Source organism: Symphalangus syndactylus, chromosome 14, assembly GCF_028878055.3.
Source record: "Symphalangus syndactylus isolate Jambi chromosome 14, NHGRI_mSymSyn1-v2.1_pri, whole genome shotgun sequence".
Taxonomy (NCBI): domain Eukaryota; kingdom Metazoa; phylum Chordata; class Mammalia; order Primates; family Hylobatidae; genus Symphalangus; species Symphalangus syndactylus.
The window spans coordinates 47,308,207-47,331,678 of record NC_072436.2 but is presented as its reverse complement, the minus strand read 5'-3'; the positions used below and the strand labels follow the sequence as shown (position 1 = coordinate 47,331,678).

At 40.6% G+C, this 23,472-nt stretch overlaps 1 long non-coding RNA gene across 1 annotated transcript in view; it reads left to right on the top strand.

Moving 5' to 3' along the window:
* The first annotated feature begins 500 nt into the window (after window positions 1-500).
* The window catches only part of LOC134732329 (uncharacterized), a 35,752-nt gene continuing 12,780 nt past the window's right edge, over window positions 501-23,472 (top strand). Inside the window, exons 1-2 of the long non-coding RNA XR_010115373.1 lie at window positions 501-729; window positions 2,471-2,603. This is a non-coding gene — a long non-coding RNA (uncharacterized lncRNA). The remainder of the gene's footprint in view (window positions 730-2,470; window positions 2,604-23,472) is intronic.

Below are 23,472 nucleotides of genomic sequence, written 5' to 3'. Positions count from 1 at the left end.
GGCTGACTGCAGCAAGCCTAAATGTGATTCCATTTCCCACAATGCCACAGGGTGGTTCACACAGAACAAAGCTGCACTTCTTTACCTAAGAATGCCAGGTAAGCCGTCGGAAACAGCCACCATCAGTGGGAGGAAAGCAGATTGCTTTAAGAGAAAAAGGCTTTATTAAAATTCAAAGAAAAAAATAAGCTGAGATGATTTAGAAGCATTATGCATTTATTGAACAAACACTGCTAAAGACATTTCAGCAAACTGTGTGTTTAAAAAGTAATAAATAGCTATTGTGTTTACTTCATAAACTTGTCAGACTGTCTTCATTTTATTTTCCTGAACAAACTGAATTTCTGTACTGCTCATTCCCAGCCAGTTAATAAATACCTCACCCTAAAAAGTGCTGTGGTATTAAATTTACAGCAGATAAAATATGGATGAAGTTGCTGTGCCTCAGGTACGTCAAGTGTGATTTAATATCTCACACTCCTCTTATGAGGAGTAAAAGATTATTCGGCTGCTTCAACCGCCAGAGAGCGAGGTGACCTTTGCCCCCAAGTAACAGCCACTCAGCAAATAGCACCAAATGAAGACGGAGAATAACATATAGATTTGCCATAAGAAAAAATTGATCTAAATCCATATATCAAATCTGCTGATCAGAGCTCTAGAGAAATGCTTCACAATCCTTAGCAAGCACTTGCAGGAAGTTTGGGCAGAAAGAAGACCTTCCTGAAGGTATATAGGATATTTTGGTTTTTTCAATTTTTTACTTTATTACTATTATCCTTATTGGTCTTTCATGTCATTAGAATAAAATCTCCTTAGAAGAAAATGCTCTTTGACTTAATGTCTTAGTGGTGAGTATTTTCTTCTCTCTGGAGAAAGTATAACCTCTTTGAGCATTTCAGAGATCCGGAGAATCTTACAAATGAAGGCGTTGTTCCCCAGTGAAATTTCTCAACAATCTGATTTAATTTATATCTTTTTTAAAAGTTCCATCTAAAATGATAAAAAAAAAACTCCAAGGAAAACATTTGTTAGCACAGAAAATAAATTCTTATGATTAACATTCTACCATCCAAAAAAGGCTGGTGACTGAGAGAGTTCTCTACACTTCAAAGGTAGGAGAGGAATGAGTTTTAAAACGAGGATAAAAAAAAAAAGAAGCAAATTGCTGCTGAGCTATTTTTATTTCAAATATATAAAAGTAGAGTTGGTAAGTACCATGTATAAATCTTCAAAGTGCGGATTGCCAAGGGTCTTCCTCTAAAGACTGCTGTGAAAAAATAAACTTCGGCAATTAAAGCGGCTTTTTCCTTTCGCCATGAAGTGAGGGAAGTGGCCGGGTGTCCCAGGGGCTCCTGGTATCCTCTGTGTTCCCAGGCAGCGGTGAGCCTTTGCTAATTTCAAAAATCTCTTCAGCTCTGGGCCTTCGCAAATAAAGGCTTCTGTCACCTCCCCTAAAATGTGACTGCTCCAAGGTTTGAGGTTTTGTGTTTGTTTATTTGTTTTTCACTGGGCACTTTTGTGCTCAGTTGGTAATTGGTTTTACTGAGCCAGAGGGGGCTGGGGACCAGGCTGTTTATTTCAACTTCTTTCAATGGTGAATAGTGAGGCATTGGCACTAGCGGATAGGTTCACACAAACTCTGTGATTCTTGAAATATATGAATTTGGAGGGAAATAGTCCAAAAACAGGTGAGAGAGGGGATTGAGTAGGGTGGTTTGGTGGGGCGGGGGCAGGGAGGGGGAGGTGTGTGTTTGTGTTTGTGTGCAATAGCCTATTTATAATAGAAGATTTCCTACCACAAATGAACATTCTCTTGAAAGCAGATGTGCTGGACAGGCCCGCAGCCCCTTCCTAGACTGGCCCAGATGTCACTGAGTTCAACAGCTGTTCATCTCTGCACCTTTCCAAATAAGTGCTTTCACCATTCCAACTATACAATGGATTGGTCAAGGCAGGGTGACATTTCTTGAGTGATAGATGTGTCTACTGCTGTGGCAGCACCGGCCCGCCCACTTGCTGGCAATCTCTGGTTCCACGAGGAGCAGTAATATTTCCTTTGTTTGCCTCTGTGGGGAGAGGTGAACAGGGCTAGCTGAGGGTGGGGGTTTGAGAGAAACTGCTGGGAAGAGAGGAAAAGAGAGACCACCTCCTTATGCCAGCCAGGGGCAATTTTCTTTTTAAAATATATATGTGCACATTGTGAACATAGAAGAATTTAAGCCAACTGGCAAGGATCTAGAGGTTGTGCAGGGCTGGGAAGGTTTTAAAGGCATGCAGCTTCAAATCCCATGACAGAAAGTCTCCTCTTTCCCAAATTGACCAGACAGGGAAGGAAAATTGCACTGGGAACACCGAGGAATGGAAAATGATGCCCTGATTTCTAAATATCATAATACATTCCAAAGGCTAATTTCTCCTTTTCAAGCTGCTATTTTATTTTTATTTTTTGTTTCCCTCCTGTCCCCAGCTTATATTAACAAATCATCTTGTCAACTGTTTCTCAGTGTGGAATGTGTTCCTCAAAAATCTGCTGAGAAGTCAGGATCCCCAGGGATTTACATGCACCTTGCGCTGTGATGACCAGCAAGAGCCCTGCCTGAGTAGGTCCTGAAGGGAGTTTCTTCAATTAAGGGTCTTCCTTTTTCTTTTCATGTAGGTTGAATAGATCTACATGTGAGCAATACTGACTGAGGTTCTGCACTGTATTTGCAAAACTAGCTTTGCGGGGAATAAACTTGACTAACTGGAAATTATCCCATGGTAATTAATTAACATTTCAAAACCAAAGTAGCCATTTATTTTCTAATTTTTTAAAAAAGCTAACAATACCATTAATTATTCCTTTTATGAGTCTTGATAATGGCTGTTTACTGGCAATACATTAATATTACACTGTCAGGGACATAACACTCTTGCATATCACAGCATTGTTGCTTTCAACAGGCCACAACATCTATCTTTGCAGTTCTATCCTGAGAAACCCGATTATAGGTGTCACACAGATCTTGCAACTCCTGGTGCTTCAAGTCAGGGGCACCACTTTTGATTTTTGCCTACCTCTCCTCTGCTAAGGCCCTTCCCTGGAATGTGCCCTCTTGGCATCAACCTGTAACCAATAAGACATGATCTCAGCACTTAACGTTTCTAATCCAGAAACCTACTCCAGTCCTACTGTCAAATGAAGTTGCAACTAATCGTTTATTGTTTAAAGTTTTGCTTTGTTTTTAATTCAACTTAAAACTCAGGTCACGTGCTGGTGTATTTTTTAGTAGGTTTTATTTTTTAGAACAGAACTTTAGAGTCTTCCTGGTACATTTTTAATACCGTCTTTAGATTTGTTTTATTTGTCATTCAATCAATGTCACTGAATATTATTAGAAATTATAGGCCGGGCGTGGTGGCTCATGCCTGTAATCTCAGCACTTTGGGAGGCCGAGGTGGGTGGATCACGAGGTCAGGAGATCGAGACCATCCTGGCTAACACGGTGAAACCCTGTCTCTACTAAAAATACGAAAAATTAGCCGGGCTTGGTAGCGGGTGCCTGTAGTCCCAGCTACTCCGGAGGCTGAGGCAGGAGAATGGCGTGAACCCGGGAGGGGGAGCTTGCAGTGAGCTGAGATCGCGCCACTGCACTCCAGCCTGGGTGACAGAGCGAGACTCTGTCTCAAAAAAAAAAAAAAAAGAAAAGAAAAGAAAAGAAATTATAAACCACTGCTTTGGAGCTGTATGGATGAGAATTTGCAGTCCTGAAACAATGACGAAGGAAAAAATATCATTTAGAATTGTAATGATGCTATGACTAAAAAATATATATACATGAAAAGCTAAAGAAAAGAACAGACATAGAAATAAAGATCCTTAGAATTTACCAAGAAACTACATTATTCAATGTTGTCCTTAGGGAAAAAAAACCTTATAGATAAAATTAGTGGATGAAAAGAAAAAAAAATTTTTTTTTTTTTTTTTGAGACAGTCTCCCTCTGTCACCCAGGCTGGAGTGCAGTGGCGCAGTCTCGGCTCACTGCAAGCTCCGCCTCCCGGGTTCATGCCATTCTCCTGCCTCAGCCTCTCCGAGTAGCTGGGACTACAGGCGCCCGCCACCACGCCCGGCTAATTTTTTTTTGTATTTTTAGTAGAGACGGGGTTTCACCTTGGTCTCGATCTCCTGACCTCGTGATCCGCCCGCCTCGGCCTCCCAAAGTGCTGGGATTACAAGCGTGAGCCACCGCGCCCGGCGGAAAAAATATTTTTAGAGTATTTACTATATGTCTACACACACACATCTAGTGGCCCCTCTAAAATATTGTACCAAATAATACCCTTCATATCCATTTAGGAGAGAACACTCTCTTTCACAAATATGAAAAATGCTGATTATTCTCATTATTTTAAATTTGTGATAAATTGTATCATGCTTTAAGTTGTAATTAACTGATTTCTGATGTTTGAAGTTTTTTGCATGTATTTTTCTCTAGTGACCTTCTTCATGACCTTATTTGTCTGTTAGGATATTCATTTTTTTTCTTATTGATGTAGAAAAGCATTTTATATTTAAGAATGAATGTTAACTTTTGTCATTGAATTACAAGAATGTTCTCCAAGTTTGTTATTTGCCTTCTATTTTTAAATTAATTTTGCTTTGTTAGTTGTTATTGTAATATAGAAACTAAGGGTGGGAGTTGCTTAATTTTTGTATATTATAGTATGGTAGAATGTATTAGACTTTCCTTTACACTTTCTGTCTCTAGTGTAATTCATTGTAGGCTCTCCCATTCACTTCAATATTATATATTCACCTTGTATTAGTCAGGGTTCTCTAGAGGGACAGAACTAATGGAATACATATATAATCCCAGCACTTTGGGAGGCCGAGACAGGTGCATCACGAGGTCAGGAGATGGAGACCATCCTGGCTAACACAGTGAAACCCCGTCTCTACCAAAAATACAAAAAAATTAGCCGGGCATGGTGGCCTGCACCTGTAGTCCCAGCTACTCGAGAGGCTGAGGCAGGAGAATGGCATGAACCCAGGAGGCGGAGCTTGCAGTGAGCCAAGATTGCACCACTGCACTCCAGCCTGGGCGACAGAGCAAGACTCCATCTCAAAAAATAATAATAATAAATATATATTATATTTACATATATATATGGGAGTTTATTAAGTATTAACTCACACGATTAAGGTCCCACAATAGGCTGTCTGCAGGCTGAGGAGCAAGGAGAGCCAGTCTGGGTTTCAAAACTGAAGAACTTGGAGTCTGATGTTCAAGGGCAGGAAGCATCCAGAACAGGAGAAAGATGTAGGCTGGGAGGCTAGTCTAGTCTCTCTTTTCACGTTTTTCTGCCTGCTTTTATTCTAGCTGCACTGGCAGTTGATTAGATGGTGCCCACTCAGATTATGGGTGGGTCTGCCTTTCCCAGCCCACTGACTCAAATGTTAATCTCCTTTGGCAACACTCTCACAGACACATCCAGGATCAATACTTTGTATCCTTCAATCCAGTCAAGTTGACACCCAGTATTAACCATCACAAACCCACCCCTTGTAAACTTGAACCCATATACATCTCCTGAGATCATACACAATCTTCAAATAAAGACAATAATAAGGTCATAATTACGCCTAACATAATACGGCAATGCTTTGTACAACCAGAAACGTACCAATCCCCAACCCAAATATTATTACATAAAGTTAACAATACCTAAATGCTGATGTAAACTCAGTAAATTTGTATCATATGATAAAGAAGAAAGTAAATAAAATATTTTCTTAGTCCAAGTGTATATATGCACAAACATGTTTTTAACAAAAGAAGGAAGAAATACTCTTGACAATTACAGTCCTCATTTCTGCACCTGGTCATGTGGTCGTAGCTGTTATTGATGACTACCTTCTTCTACCCATTCTGTATTCCCTTTGGCTTCAGCAAGCACCTCAGCATGTCATGTGTTTTTTCCTGGTGGAGTGACTCAAACCTTCATTCCTGAGGGGTCTGGGTCATTCACAGTCCTGTTGGATTGAGCTGCTGTAGTTCCCCACTGACCTTAATCACAGGGAATGGTAATACTAAGAGACGCCCTAATGGATCTCCTGTATTCCATGCATACTCTTCCTTACATCTGTTGTGGAGTAGTAGACTGATTTCATCTTGAAAGTTGGATTGATCACCCCAACCATTACTGTAACTCCCTTCTTAGCCTGTTGACTTAAAGGTAGGAGGAACACAGAGCATCCAGGTGGCAATCTTATCTTCCAGTTTAATGGAATCGTTGTTGTGTCTCCTGGTAGCAATGTTCCTCCCTCTGGAACTAAGACATCTAGGCCAGCAGAACCTCATGTTGCGGGAACAGAAAGCAAAATTTTGCTAGTGGATCACGAGGGGTGATGGTGAGTGGTGCCACTTCCACATCCACCCCTTGATTCCTGGACCTGTAAATCCTGGCTATGGGACAGACAGTACCATATATTGGACACTGATTCAGAGCATGCATGGCTTTCTGGAGAACTTTGCCCCAGCCCTGCAAAGTATTGTTACCTAGTTGGCATCGTAATTGTGACTTCAAATGGATATTCCACTGTTCTATCAATCCAGCTGCTTCAGGATGATGGGGAACATGGTAAGACCAGTGAATTCCATGAGCATGAGCCCACTGCTGCACTTCTTTAGCCATAAAGTGAATGCCTTGGTCAGAGGCAATGCTGTGTGGAATACCATGACCATGGATAAGGCATTCCATGAGTCCACAGATGGTAGTCTTGGCAGAAGCATTGCATGCAGGATACGCAAACCCATATCTGGAGTAAGTATCTATTCCAGTGAGGACAAGTGTCTGCCCTTTCCATGATGGAGGAGGTCCAATATAATCCACCTGCCACCAGGTAGCTGGCTGATCACCCCGAGAAATGGTGCCATACCGAGGGATCAGTGTTGATCTGGCAAACTGAACACTCAGCAGTGGTCGTAACCAGGTCAGCCTTAATGTGTGCAAGTCCATGTTGCTGAGCCCATACGTAACGTCCATCCCTGCTACCATGGTCACTTTGTTCATGGGCCCACTGGGGGATGACAGGGGTGGCTGGGGAAAGAGGCTGAGTGGTGTCCACAGAATGGGTCAGCCTATCCACTTGATTATTAAAATCCTCCCCTGCTGAAGTCACCCCTTGGTGAGCACTCACATGGGATACAAATATCTTCACAGTTTTCGACCTCTCAGAGAGGTCCATCCACATACCTCTTCCCCAGATTTCTTTGTCACCAACTTTCCAATCATGCTTCTTCCAAGTCCCTGACCACCCAGCCAAACCATTGGCTACAGCCCATGAATCAATATATAATCGCTCATCTGGCCCCATTTCTCCTTTCATGCAAAGTGCACAACCAGGTGCACTGCAAGAAGTTCTGCCCACTGGAAAGATTTCCCTTCCCCACTGCCCTTCAGGGATGTCCTAGAAAGGGGCTGTAGTGTTGCAGCTGTCCACTTTCGGGTGGTGCCTGCATATCCTACAGAACCATCTCTGAACCAGGCCCTAGCCTTCTCTTCCTCTGTCAACTGATCATACAGAACTACCTTTGAGGTCATCAGTGCAGGCTGGGGGAGGGAAGGCAGGTGGCAGGAGTGGAGACCGTGGGCATCTGAGCCATTTCCTCATGTAGCTTACTTGTGCCTTCAGGACCTGCTGGAGCATGATCACATACATACCACCTCCATTTGGTGATGGAATGCTGTTGTGCATGACCCACTTTATGGCTAGATGGGTCAGAAAGCACCCAGTTCATGATAAATAGTTCAGGTTGCTTGGTGACTTGATGACCCATAGTCAAATGTTCAGTTTTCACTAAAGCCCAGTAACAGGCCAAGAGCCGTCTCTCAAAAGGAGAGCAGTTATCTGCAGAAGATGGCAGGGCCTTGCTCCAAAATCCTAGAGGCCCACGCTGTGACTCACCTATGGGAGCCTGCCAAAGGCTCCAAACAGCATCCCTATCTGCCACTGACACCTCAAGCACCATTGGATCTGCTGGGTCATATGGCCCAAGTGGCAGAGCAGCTTGCACAGCAGCCTGGACCTTTTGCAGAGCCTTCTCTTTCTCTGGACCCCACTCAAAACTGGCAATCTTTCAGGTCACTTGATAAATGGGCTGGAGCAACACACCCAGATGAGGAATGTGCTGCCTCCAAAATCCAAATAGGCCCACCAGGCATTGTGCCTCTTTCTTGGTTGTAGGAGGGGCCGAATGCAGCAACGGATTCTTCACCTTAGAAGTAATATCTCAACAGACCCCACACCACTGGACGCCTAGAAATTTTCCTGAGGTAGAAGGTCCCTGAATTTTAGTTGGATTTATTTCCCATCCTTTGGCATGCAAATGTCTCACCAGTAAGTCCAGTGTGTCTGCTACTTCTTGCTCACTGGATTACCTAATGCTAAATGACGAGTTAATGGGTGCAGCACACCAACATGGCACATGGATACATATGTAACAAACCTGCACATTGTGCACATGTACCCTAAAACTTAAAGTATAATAATAATAAAAAAAAGAAACATCAAAAAAAAAGAAATACTTTCACTACTTCACTATAAAATAGGATGCTATTATTTGGTTTGAGATATTGTATATCCATTTTGCTATAAGTTATAATCAAGAATGGAGGTTAAATTTTACATAATGATTCATTAACTTCAATGAGATATTGTTTCCTTTTTTCTATAGATAAAATAAATGATACTAATAGATGTGAAGACATCTTTACATTTCTGAGATAACTTTAATTGTGCAGGGTGGATTAAAATGATTAAATACTGCTGAATTCATTGTAGTAACGCTTTACTTAGGAATTTTGTGTTTACGTTCAAAAGTGATATCAATCAATGGTTTCCTCTTTTCTGTTCAATTCTTGGCAAGATTTGTTATCAGAATTTCTCTACCTTGATAAAAAGTATTGCAAAATGTGCTTTATTTTTATCCTATACAACGGTTTATATAATTTGGAAAATAATTGTTTCTTGAAGTTTTAAAGGATCCCTCTGGGCCTAGAACCAGCTTTTTCCAAATGAATACTATTGACATCATGACTGGATTTCCCATGTTTCCCAGACCTCTCTATATAAATTTTCTTCTGGATATTTTATCCTGACTTACTATGATTCCATTATTGTATCTTTCTTCTTTTAGGCTTTATAATATTTGCATTCCCTCGATCACATCAGCAATTGTTGCTAACTGATTTGTTTAAATGTTAATGTGGTATGTATATTTGTCCCCTTCAAATTTCATGTTGAAATGTAATCCCCAATGTTGAAAGTGGGGCCTAGTTGGAGGTATTTGGGCCATGGGGGCAGCTTCCTCATGAGTGACTTGATGACTTCCTCACAGTTATGAGGTCACGGGAGAGCTGGTTGTTTAAAAGAGCCTGGCACCTCCCCTTTCCCTCTCTTGCTCCCTCTCCCACCATGTGATGTGCCAGCCCCACTTCACCTTCTGCCATGATTGTAAGCTTCCTGAGGTTTCACCAGAAGCCAGCAGGTTCTGGCACCATGCTTGTACAACCCGCAAAACCATGAGTCAAATAAACCTCTTTTCTTTATAAATGCCTCAGTCTCAGGTATTCCTTTATACTAATACAAATGAACTAACACAAATGGTACTATGCTCACTATTGATTCTTTTACATTTAGACTTACAAGCTCATGAGTTTCAAAATGCATCATTCACTTAGTACCTCAATTGACTTTATTATATCTGTAAATATTTTTTTCAGAAATGAAACATTATTGCTTAACTTCCTTCTAGGCTCCTTCTCCCTCTGACATCTTTCTGTGGTTTTCAGACATAAACATCATCTGCTTGGTATAGAATTTAACGGACATATCACTTTTTCCCCAAACTCTACAGATAATGCCTTATTGTTTTCTGGCATGTAATTTGTATAAAACACAATGGCTAGCTTGAGTTTGTGAATATTTTTCCAAACCTGTATTTTAATCATATTTTATGTTTTTGCCTGCCTGAGAGATTTGTATACACTTAAAATTCAACTGTTTGAGCAAGATATTTCCAAGTATTGGTGTTTACTTGATACCCAGAGAGTCTTTTTAATCAGGGTGACTAAAGAACAAAGAAGAGAAATCATAGCCTTTAGGAAACTCCAATGCCTTTTCTGTCATTACAGTTCTGTTCTTATCATTAGATTCTTTTTAGGGATCTGTGTATTGTCTCATCTGGGGGAAAATGTATACTGTGGAAAAAAATATTTTACCTTCATTTTCCAATTATAACTTTGAATACTGTTTCTCTTCCAGTTCTCCTGTTTATTCTGCCACATTTCTTGTTCTGCCTTTTTATACATAGGTTGGTTCTTTATTGCCTTGCCTCCACGTGCATTATTTTATTTTATTATTTATTTTGTTTTGAGATGGAGTCTTGCTCTGTCACCCAGGCTGGAGTGCAGTGGCACGATCTCAGCTCACCACAACCTCCATCTCCCAGGTTCAAGCAATTCTCCTGCCTCAGCCTCCCGAGTAGCTGGGATTACAGGTGCATGCCACCATGCCTGGCTAATTTTTGTATTTTTAGTAGAGACGGGGTTTCACCATGTTGGCCAGCCTGGTCTCAAACTCCTGACCTCGGGTGATCCACCCACCTTGGCCTCCCGAAGTGCTGGGATTACAGGCAGGAGCCACCGTGCCAGGCCATCCATGTGCATTATACTTATTGTTTTCACCCGGTTGTTCTTTACCTCTGAATTTTCAGAAATTTTCTCAAATTCATCTTCCAGAAGACTGATCAATTTTCTGCAACATCAGTGTTCTTTTTAACTCTTCTACATTCTGCTACGGTAGAAAATTTTTCTTATTTTTTCTTAAATATTTTCTTTATCTCAGTGGTATTGATTTTTATTTCAATTTTTAAAATTACCTCATCTTTCATTTCCTACTTCATAGGACTATCATTTTAAATTTGCTGTTGCTATCCAAATTATACCTGTTTCTTGGAATAACTTTTTTCCCTCAAAAATCTTCTCTTCAGCTATCTCTTGCATATTCTATGATCTTTTTCTTTAAGGTTGCAGAACTTTTAAAAAAATCTAATTACTCATCTGCAATATCGTTTTTCTCATACCAATTCTGACACCAAATGTGCAGTTTTCTTCAGACACCAAATACTTGTTGTTTTCTACACCAGTTCTCCAATTCTCTGACACCAACTTGACGTTCAACAATTTAATTCAATTCAATTCTGACAGTAACCACTAGAGTTAGCGCAAACCTTACAGGTAAAGGGCTCAGTCCCGCAAGTTTGCCCTAACTTCAGATGATAGCCGGATGTCCCAGGAGCTACCCATCCTTCTGACTGACTGCCTATAGATTTCTCAGGTTTGGTAATCCACTAGAACAACTAACAGAATTCAGGAAAGCACTTTATTATTATTAGTGCATCATTCTAAAGGCTACAAGTCAGGAAGAAACTAATGGAAGAGATGTATGGGTCATTGGGGGAGGGGAGAAACAGAGTTTCTACACCCGTGCTGGGTGCACCACCCTCTCAGCACCTCTATGTGTTCATCAACCTAAAAAATCTCCAAACCCCATCATTATTGGGGTTTTTATGGAGGTTTCATTTTGTAGGCATGATTGAAACTATCATTGGCCACTAGTGATTAAATTCAATCTCCAGCCCCACTCCCCTCTTCAAAGGTAGGAGACTGACATTGAAAGCTCCAATCCTCTCATCATGGCTTGGTCTTTCTGGTGACCAACCCCCATTCTGAAATTATAGAGGTCCCCAGTCATGAGTCATCTCATTAGCATACAAAAGACACTCATCACTCAGGGGATTCCAAGGGTTTCAGAAGCTCTGTGCCAGGAACCATGGGCAAAGATCAAATATATACGACATACATAAATCATAGATAGCTATGTTTCTTATTAATAAATACACATACAAAAGGCATGTAATATACAAATATATGTAAATATATAACATGGATAAATAGTATATAAATAATAAATACATGTATTTATTTATTTTACACTACATTATCTTTAAATAAGAAATGTTTATCCTTATCCTCCTAGTTTCTAAAAATCAATATGATTAGATTATCCTGGGGTCTCCCTTCTTGTTCAGCAGCAGTATCCAACCTTTTTGGCACCAGGGACCAGTTTCATGGAAGACAATTTTTCCACAGACTGGGTAAGGAGGATGGTTTCAGGACGATTCAAACACATTACATTTATTGTGTATTTTATTTCCATTATTATTACATTGTAATATATAAGGAAATAATTATACAACTCGCCATAATGTAGAGTCAGTGGGAGCCCTGAGCTTGTTTTCCTGCAACTAGGCAATCCCATCTGGGGGTAATGGGAGATGGTGACAGATCATCAGGCATTAGATTCTCATAAAGAGCATGCAACCTAGGTCCTTCACATGCGCAGTTCACAGTAGGGTTTGCGCTCTTATGAGAATGCTGATCTGACAGGAGGCAGCACTCAGGCAGTGGTGCGAGTGATGGGGAGCAGCTGTAAATACAGATAAAGCTTCGCTTAGTCAGCTGCCCACTGCTCACCTCCTGCTCCATGGCCCAGTTCCTAACAGACCACAGACCAGTACTGGTCCATGGCCCAGGGGTTAGGGATTCCTGTTGTGCAGGATTACTCTCTTAAAATTTATATTTAAGGGCTAAAAGGGAGAATTTCTGTTTTCAATTAGCACATTCCCCAGCTGGCAGCTGGAGAAAAGTAGCTGTGAAAGCTGGCCACCAGAAAGAGCCTGCCAGCCTCAGAGTTAACTGGTCCCCATGAGCTGCCATCACTAACAGGTTGCAATCTTCAGTTTGGAAACACCAACTTAGAAAGTAGAAGTCAGAGAATCTGGTAACTGCTTGAATATGAAAAATATGAAGAAAGAAAAAATTAAAATTAGGATTTCTAGCTTGGGCATCTGGATGATGAAGGATGTCTTTAACCAAAATAGGAACAGATAAATAACTGGGAGTAGATACATTTTGATTTGTTGGTGTAGCAAAGTCTTATTTTGTGCACACTGCATTTGGAGTTACAGTGAGAGTTGAAAATGTTGGGTTTAGAGACCAGGAGAGAGGGAGAGGCTGGAGAAAGAGAACTTTTCGTGCTTAATGCATTAGAAATGGAAGCTGTGGGATCAGGTGAGGTCAATCCACGAGAACACTTAAGGTGAGACGAGAAGAGCACCAAAGACAGGATCGAGATAACGCAAAGCTGTTAAGAAGACTGAAAAAGATGTGCAGAAAGTTAAAAGGAAAAGTAGAAATAGGCATGAATACTATTAATAACACTGGCTGATATTTAAAGAAATGGAGCAATTATGTGCCAGGCACTATGTGACACATTTTAAATTTATTATCTCATTTAAACCTCTCAACTTAAGAAGTAGGTATTATGTCCATTTTGAAAATGAAGAAATAGAGGTTCAGAAAAGCTATGAGTCATTTCCACAGTTACACAACAACCTAGCAAAGAAGCCAGGATTCAAATGCTTTTAGCCTTATCTTGGAACTGTGATATCGCTGTGCTTGAAACGGAAAGACTTTATATGGTTTCTGTACAGCAGAGGCCCATCCCAGTGTGTGAACTGCTCAGAGTGCAGCATGAGCCCTATTGGAATGGACTAGTGTGGAGAAGGATGAAAAGCAGAGCCTGAGGCAAGTATCCCAGAGCAAGCAGTTTATTTGAGAGGTGTGAGAAACATGGGAAATGAGACAGAGAAGGGAAGGCAGCCAATACATTGTGCAATAACAGGCAAGCTATCACTGTGAACAAATAAAACTTAACCCAGCATGCAAACTCTGGAAAATGAAATGCTTCAGAATTACTCCAATAGGGTGAGTGAGCTGGGGTATTTATACAGCCCTTCCAGTCAGTTATTGTTTGAGGGCTGTTTCCATGGATTTTAATTCAGTGGACTCCTAAGTAGAGAAGCTGACCATAATAACATGGGGAAAGCACCCTGGTGGAATGCTGATGTTGGCAATTATAATAGAAGTCATCAGTGACACACCATGGCCATAATGCATGCCAGAGGGATGAGAGTGGGCACCTGAAAATGTCTGCTAATGAAAGTACCTATCAGATCTGCTGACTGTTGTAACCAAGATAAGAAAAGAGGGCCAGGTACAATGGCTCACATTTGTAATCCCTATCCTTTGAGAGGCCGAGGCAGGAGGATCGCTTGAGGGCAGAAGTTTGAGACCAGCCTGGGCAATGTAGCAAGTCACTATCTCTACAAAAATAAATAAAAGCAGAGAATTAGCAGGGGTGTGCACTTGTAGTCCTGGTTACCCAGGAGGCTGAGGTGGGAGGATCACTTGAGTCCAGGAGTTCAAGAATACAGTGAACTGTGATCCAACCTAAGTGACAGAGCAAGACCCAGTCTCTAAAAAGAAAATTCAAAAACAAACAAACAAACAACAACAACAACAAACAGAAAGAAAGAAAGGAAGAAAAGACACCTTGCAGTCTTTTGACACTAAATCTCACTTGACAAAACAACCAAAGTCTCAAAATTAAGTATATCTGAGAAAAGATTTTTAAATGATATGGGGCTTCTGCTTGGAAAGATGGAATAAATGCATTTTCTCTATTTTTTCTGCCAAGTACAACTAAAAGCCCTTGATGTAAAACCAACCTCAGAAGAGTCTGAAAAGTGCAGAAAGAATGCAGAATGGCAAGTGAACTTGGGACCAGAGGAAAGACATGATGATGAGTCCTCTGGATTTTCTTTGTGCCTCATATACCCCAGACTTGGAGCTGAAGAAACTGGAAAAATGGAAAAGTCAATAGATACAAACAAAATCCCCAACAAATGCCTGCTCTTTCTAGCCAAAACGACCAGAAAAGGAGAACGCTATCAAGACTAAATTTTAGACAGTAACCACTCTATTCCAGCCAAACACCACAAAAGAAACTACATCCCCAGGCCTATCCACACCAGCAAATGTTAAATGGGGAGCCTAGCCTTCCACCCTCAATAGGCTGTAATGAATGCCCTAAATCTTCTGCCAGGGTGATATCAGAGAAGGCCAGTAAGGAGCTGGGCCTTTAAACCCTGCCAGCAACTAACAGGGCACCTCTTCCTGCACAGTCAGTGGTGACTACTTAGGGAGCCTAAACTTCTACACCTACCTGACAATAATGAGGCACTTTTCCCTTGTCTCACTGGGGTGATATTAGAGGAGGCCTGATGGAGAGTCAGGACTTGTATTACTACCCAGTGTCACCCCCCACAGCAATATCAGTGGAGAGATCACATGGGGAGCCAGAAATTTCAACCATAACCAGCAGTGACAAGGACGTCACCCTTGGGGATCAATAGAGGTCACATGGAGAACCTGGATTTCTGCTTCCATCTGTAAGTAACAAGGCTGCATATTCCTTTCTCCCCACTTTTTCTTGCCAGAGTAATGCTCAAGCATATCAAGTAAAACAGAAAATTTAAATAAGATCCAGAGGCTGGGCACGGTGGCTCACGCTTGTAATCCCAGCACTTTGGGAGGCCGAGGCGGGCGGATCACGAGGTCAGGAGATCGAGACCACGGTGAAACCCCGTCTCTACTAAAAATACAAAAAATTAGCCGGGCGTGGTGGCGGGCGCCTGTAGTCCCAGCTACTCAGAGAGGCTGAGGCAGGAGAATGGCGTGAACCCGGGAGGCGGAGCTTGCAGTGAGCCGAGATTGCGCCACTGCACTCCAGCCTGGGCGACAGAGCGAGACTCTGTCTCAAAAAAAAAAAAAAAAAAAAGATCCAGAATCTCATAACCTGACATGAACTAAGAACCAGGATCTCAAATGAATGAAAAAAAGACCATCAATAGGCGCCAAAACCAAGAATGGTAAAGATGTTAGAGTTATCTGACAATGATTTTAAAGCAGCTATATAAGTGCTTTGAAGAGCAAATATGAGCATAATTGAAGCAAATTATTAAAAGTAGAAACTCTTGGTAAGAAAGTAGAAGGCAAGAAGAACCAAATGGATTTTTTTCCTTTTTTTTTTTTTGTAGATAAGATATCTCATTCTGTCGCCCAGACTGGAGTGCAGTGGCTCAATCATAGCTCATTGTAGCCTTGAATTCCTAGGTTCAAGTGATCCTCCCACCTCAGCCAGTCAAGTAGCTAGGACTACAAGCATGTGGCACCACATCTGGCTAGTTTTTTCTGTTTTTTGTTTGTTTGTTTGTTTGTTTTTTGCAAAAATGGGGTCTCACCATGTTACCCAGACTGGTCTCAAACTTCTGGTCTCAAGCAATCCTCCCACCTTGACCTCCCTAAGCACTGGGACTACAGGTGTGAGCCACTGAACCCAGTCCAAATGGAAATTATAAAACTGAAAAACACAACAGCTGAAATAAAAGCCCAGTGAATGAGCTCAACAGCAGAATGGAAGGGACAGAGGAAAGAACCAGTGAATTAGAAAACAGAACAATAAAAAATGTCTGATCTGGAAGAAAGAGAGAAAATAGACTGAAAAAATAACAGAAATTTAAGAACCTGTGGGAGTATAACAAAGCTTCTAACATCTGTGTCATTAGAGTTCTACAAGAGTATAGGGCTGAAAAGCTCGTGAAGAAATAATGGCAGAAAATCCCAAATTTGCCAAGAGCCATTTACCTACAGATTCAAGAAGCTGAGTGAAACCCAAACAGAAGAAACCCAAAGAAATCTACACTAAGGTAAATCATAATTAAATTTCTGAAAACTAAAGACATAGAAAAAGTATTAAAATCAGCCAGAGAAAAATGACACCTTAACAGTAGGAGACAAAGAGAATGAAAGCACATTTCTCAATAGAAACCACAGAGGCTGAAAGAAGTGGCGTGATATTTTTCAGGTACTAAAAGAAAAGAACTGTTAACCCAGAATTCTATGTTCAGCAAAAATATCCTTCAGGAATGAAGAAGAAACCAAAATATCTTGGATGAAGGAAAACTAAGATAATTTGTCATCAGCCAAACTCACATAAAAGGATAGCCAAAGGAAAATTCCTACACAGAAAAGGAAAAATAAAAGAAGGAAATTTGGAATATTGAGAAGGAACAAAATTATAGTAAGGCAAAATATGAGTAAATACAATAGGCTTTCCTTCTCCTTGTGAGTTTTCTAAATAATTTTTAAAAGTAGAAACAAAAATTATGATATTATCTGATTTTGTTCCATATGTATGTGAGGGAAATATTTAAGTATATTATGTAATAAATAAGGAGAGAAAATAAACCAAATTGAGTTAAGATTTCTATAGTTTATATAAACTGATAAAATGATGACAAGAGTAATGTGAGATAAGTTACATATATAAAATGTAAGACCTAGAACAACCACTAACAAAGGTATATGAAGAGATACAGGCATACCTGGTTTTACTGTGCTTCATTTTATTGAGCTTTGCAGATATTGCATTTTCTACAAATTAAAGGTTTGTGACAATCCTGTGTCAAGCAAATCTATTGGTTCTATCTTTTCCAACAACATATACTCATTCATGTTTCTGTGTTACATTTTGGTAATTCTCATAATATTTCAAACTTTATCATATTGTTATATCTGTTGTGGAGTTCTGCTCTCAGTAATCTTTGATGTTATTCTTGTAATTGTTTTATATTACCGCAAATGCATCCATATAAAATGGCAAACTTAATCCACAAATGTTGTGTGTTCTGACTGTTCCCCTGGTTGACCATTACCCTGTCTCTCTCTCTCTCTCTCTTTCTCCCTCTCTCTCTCTCATTTCACTATTCCTTGAGAAACAATAATTTTAACATTAGGCCAGTACATAACTCTACAATGGACTCTATGGCTTCAAGTAAAAGAAAGGGTTACATATTCCTCACTTTAAATCAAAAGCTAAAAGTGATTATGTTTAGTGAGAAAGGCATGTCAAAAGCTGAGATAAGTCAAAAGCTAGGCCTCTTGCACCAAACAGTTTCTTAGTTTGTGAATGCAAAGGAAAACTTCTTGAAGGAAATTAAACGTGCTACTCTAGTGAACACATGGATTATAAGAAAGTGAAACAGAAATATCTCTATTGCTGGTATAGGAAAAATTTTATTGGTCTTGACAGAAGATCAAATAAGTTACCACATTCCCTTAAGCCAAAGCCTAATCGAGAGCAAGATCCTAACTTTTTTTAATTCTATGAAGGCTGAGAGAGGTAAGGAAGCTGCAAAAGAAAAATTTGAAGCTTGCAGAAGTTGCTTCATGAGGTTTAAGGCAAGAAACTCTCTCTATAACATAAAAGTGCAAGGTGAAACAGCAAGTGGTGATGTAGAAGCTGCAGCAACTTATCCAGAAGATTTAGCTAAGATCATTGATGAACGTGTCTACATATTTTTAATGCAGACAAAGTAGTCTTATTTTGGAAGAAGAGGCCATCTAAAACTGTCATAGCTAGAGAAAAGAAGTCAGTGCCTAACTTCAAAGCTTCAAAAAAAAAGGCTTGACTCTCTTGTTAAAGGATAATGTACCTGATGCAGCTCTAAGATGAGCCAAGGCTCATTTACCATTCCAAAAATCATAAGGCCCTTAATAATTATGCTAAATCTACTCTGCCTGTGCTCTATAAATGGAACCACAATGCCTGGATGATAGCACATTTATTTATAGCATGGTTCACTGAATATTTAAAGTGCACTCTTGAGACCTACTGCTCAGGGAAACAGATTCCTTGCAAAGTATCACTGTTCACTGACAATGCACCTGGTCACCTAAGAACTCTGATGGAGATGTACAAAAAGATTAATGTTGTTGTTATGTCTGTTAATAGAATGTCATGCATTCTATAGCCTGTGTATCAAACAGCAATCTTGACTATCAAGTGTTATTATTTAAGAAATACATTTCATAAGGCTATGGCTGCCATAGATAGTGATTCCTCTGGTGGATCTGGGTGGACATAGTGGAAACAGCAATAGAACTAGAATTACGCCGGGCACAGTGGCTCACATCTGTAATCCCAGCACTTTGGGAGGCCAAGGTGGGCAGATCATTTGAGGTCAGGAGTTTGAGACCATCCTGACCAACGTGGTGAAATCTCATCTCTACTAAAATAGAAAAATTAGCTTGGCATGGTGGCATGAGCCTGTAATCCCAGATACATGGGAGGCTGAGGCAGGAGAATCACTTGAACCCAGGAGGCAGAGATTGCAGTGAGCAGAAATCTCACCAATGTACTCCAGGTTGGGCAACAGAGTGAGACTCCCTCTCAAAAAACAAAACAAAACAAAACAAAAAAACTAGAATTAGAAATGGAGCCTGAAGATGACTGAATTGCTTCAATCTCATGATAAAACTTGGACAGATAAGAAGTTCCTTCATATGGATGAGCAAAGAAACTGGTTTTCTTTTAAGATGAAATCTACTCCTGGTGAAGATACCATGAACACTGTTGAAATTCCAACAAAGGATTTAGACTATTACATCAATTTATTTGATCAAGCAGCAGGAAGTTTTGGAGAATTGACTCCAATTTTGAAAGAAGTTTTACCATGGATAAAATGCTATCAAACAGCATCACAAGCTACAGATAAATCTTTCTTGAACAATAACAAACAATGTCGCAAACTTCAAACTTCATTGTTGCCTTATTTTAAGAAATTACTGGCCAGACACGGGGATCACACCTGTAATCCCAGCATTTTGGGAGGCCGAGGCAGGTGGATCACCTGAGGTCAGGAGCTTGAGACCAGCCTGACCAACATGGTGAAACCCCATCTCTACTAAAAATACAAAAAAATTAGCCAGACGCAGTGGTGGGCACTTGTAAACCCAGCTACTCAGGAGGCTGAGGCATGAGGCTGAGGCAGGAGAATCGCTTGAACCTGGAAGGCAGAAGTTGCAGTGAGCCAAGATGGCACCACTACATTCCAGCCTGGGTGACAGAGTGAGACTTCATCTCAAAAAAAAAAAAAAAAAAAAAAGAGGAATTACTACAGCCACTTCAAACTTCAGCATCCACCAACTGATCAGTTAGCAGCCCTCAACATGAATGCAAAACCCTCCACCAACAAAAAGATGACTGATGAAGATTCAAATACTTATCAGCATTTTTAACAATTAAAGTATTTTTTAATGGTTGTGTACCTTTTTTTTAGACATACTGCTATTGCACACTTAATAGACTAACGTATGGTGTAGATGTAACTTTTCTGTGCTCTGGGAAACCAAACTTTTTTTTCTTACTCATTTCATTGCAATATTCACTTTTTTTGTGGTTTGGAATTGAATCCCTAGTATCTCTGAGGTAGGCTGTACACTCAAAAACACTATAAAAAAATCAAAATAGAAATCTAAAAGTATTCAAGTAATTCATAGGAAAGCAGGAAAAGGTAAATAGAAAAATGAAAAACAGAACAAAAGAAAACAAAAAATGAAATTGCAGACTTAAGTCCTAACATATCAGAAATTACTGTATGTGGGCCAGGTACAGCACTTTGGGAGATAGTGGCAGGCAGATCACTTGAGGTCAGGAGTTGGAGACCAGCCTGGCCATCATGGCGAAAACTCATCTCCAACTACATGCTATCTACAATGAACTTTTTTCAAATGTAACAAAATAGGTAGACTGGAAGTTAAAATATGTGAAAAGAGTCATGCAAACACTACTGAAGGAAAGCAGAAATGAATATATGAATACCAGATACTCTGAACTTCAGAAAAAAGAAAATTACAAGGACCAGAAAATAATACTAAACAATGATAAAAGGTCAGTCCACAAAGAAGACATAGCAATCCTAAATGTGTATGCCCCAAACAAAAGAGCTGCAAAATATGTAAAGCAAAACCTGGTAAAACTACAGGGAAAAACATACAAATCCACTGTAAGAGTTGGAGACTTTTTGACACCTCATTCTCAATAATTGACATAAAAGTATACAGAAAATCACAAGAACATAGAACTCAAAAAACAAAAACACATACACACATCAACCACCAGGGTGAAATTATCATTTATTGAACACTACAGTGAATAAGAGCAGGCAGGCAGTATGTTCTTTTCAAGTGCCTGTGGAATGGAAGATATACCAAGATACAACGTATCTTGGGTGACAAAACAAACCTCAATAAATGTAAAAGGATTGAAATCATGCAGAGTGTATTCTTTGACCACAATGGCAGGAAAAATCTCCAGACACTTGGAAATTAAACAATATACTTCTAAATAATCCATGGGTCAAAGTGAAAGTCTCAAGGAAAATTTTTAAAATACAAGAAACTGCTTCCGTTGCAAGATGGCTGACTAGGAACAGCTCCAATCTGCAGCTTCCAGCATGATCAATGCAGAAGATGGGTGATTTCTGCATTTCCAACTGAGGTACGTGGTTCATCTCATTAGGACTGGTTGGACAGTGGGTGCAGCCCATGAAGGGCGAGCTGAAGCAGGGTCAAGTATTGCCTCACCCGGGAAGCGCAAGGGGTTGGAGGATTTCCCTTTCCTAGCCAAGAGAAGCCGTGACAGACTGTTCCTGGAAAATTAGGACACTCCCGCCCAAATACTGTGCTTTTCCAACGGTCTTAGCAAACGGCACACCAGGAGAGTATATCCCTTGCCTGGTTTGGCAGGTCCCATGCCCACAGCGCCTTGCTCACTGCTGGCACAGCAGTCTGAGATCAAACTGCAAGGTGGCAGCCTGGCTGGGGGAGGGGTATCCACCATTGCTGAGGCTTGAGTAGGTAAACAAAGTGGCCAGGGAAACTCAAACTGGGCAGAGCCCACTGCAGCTCAGCAAGGCCTGTTGCCTCTGTACATTCCACCTCTGGGGGCAGGGCATAGCTCAACAAAAGGCATCAGAAACTTCTGCAGACTTAAACATCCCTGTCTGACATCTCTGAAGAGAGCAGTGGTTCTCCCAGCACAGTGTTTGAGCTCTGAGAATGGACAGACTGCCTCCTCAAGTGGGTCCCTGACCCCCATGTAGCCTAATTGGGAGACACCCAGTAGGGGCCGACTGACACCTCATACAGGCAGATGTCCCTCTGGGATGAAATTCCAGAGGAAGGATCCGGCAGCAATATTTGCTGTTTTGCAATATTTGTTGTTCTGCAGCCTCCACTGGTGATACCCAGGCAAACAGGGTCCGGAGTGGACCTCCAGCAAACTCCAACAGACCTGCAGCTGAGGGACCTGACCATTAGAAGGAAAACTAACAAACAAAAAGGACATCCACACCAAAACCCCATATGTGGGTCACCAACATCAAAGATCAAAGGTAGATAAAACCACAAAGATGGGGAGAAACCACAGCAGAAAAGCTGAAAATTCTAAAAACCAGAGCACCTCCTCTCCTCCAAAGGATCCCAGCTCCTCACCAGCAACGGAACAAAGCTAGATGGAGAATGACTTTGATGAGCTGACAGAAGTAGGCTTCAGAAGGTTGGTAATAACAAACTTCTCCGAGCTAAAGGAGGATGTTTGAACCCATCTCAAGGAAGATAAAAACCTTGAAAAAAGATTAGACAAATGGCTAACTAGAATAAACAGTGTAGAGAAGACCTTAAATGACCTGATGGAGCTGAAAACCATGGCATGAGAACTACGTGACTCGTGTGCAAGCTTCAATGGTCAGTTCAATCAAGTCAAAGAAAGGGTATCAGTGATTGAAGATCAAGTTAAGGAAATAAAGTGAGAAGACAACTTTAGAGAAAAAAGAGTAAAAAGAAACGAACAAAACCTCCAAGAAATATGGGACTATGTGAAAAGACAAAATCTATGTTTGACTGATGCACCTGAAAGTGATGGGGAAAATGGAACCAAGTTGGAAAACACTCTTCAGGGTATTATCCAAGAGAACTTTCCCAACATAGCAAGACAGCCCAGCATTCAAATTCAGGAAATACAGAGAATCCCACAAAGATACTCCTCAAGAAGAGCAACTCTAAGACACATAATCATCAGATTCACCAAAGTTGAAATGAAGGAAAAAATATTAAGGGCAGCCAGAGAGAAAGGTCAGGTTACCCACAAAGGGAAGCCCATCAGACTAACAATCTCTTGGCAGAAACCCTATGCCAGAAGAGAGTGGGGGCTAATATTCAACATTCTAAAGAAAAGAATTTTCAACCCAGAATTTCATATCCAGCCAAACTAAGCTTCATAAGTGAAGGAGAAATAAAATCCTTTACAGACAAGCAAATGCTGAGAGATTTTTGTCACCACCAGGCCTGCCTTACAAGAGCTCCTGAAAGAAGCACTAAACATGGAAAGGAGCAACTGGTACCAGCCACTACAAAAACATGCCAAATTGTAAAGACCATTGATGTTAGGAAGAAACTGCATCAACTAATGGGCAAAATAACCAGCTAATATCATAATAACAGGATCAGATTCACACATAACAATATTAACCTTAAATGTAAATGGGCTAAATGCTCCAATTAAAAGACACAGACTGGCAAATTGGATAGAGTCAGGACCCATCAGTGTGCTGTATTCA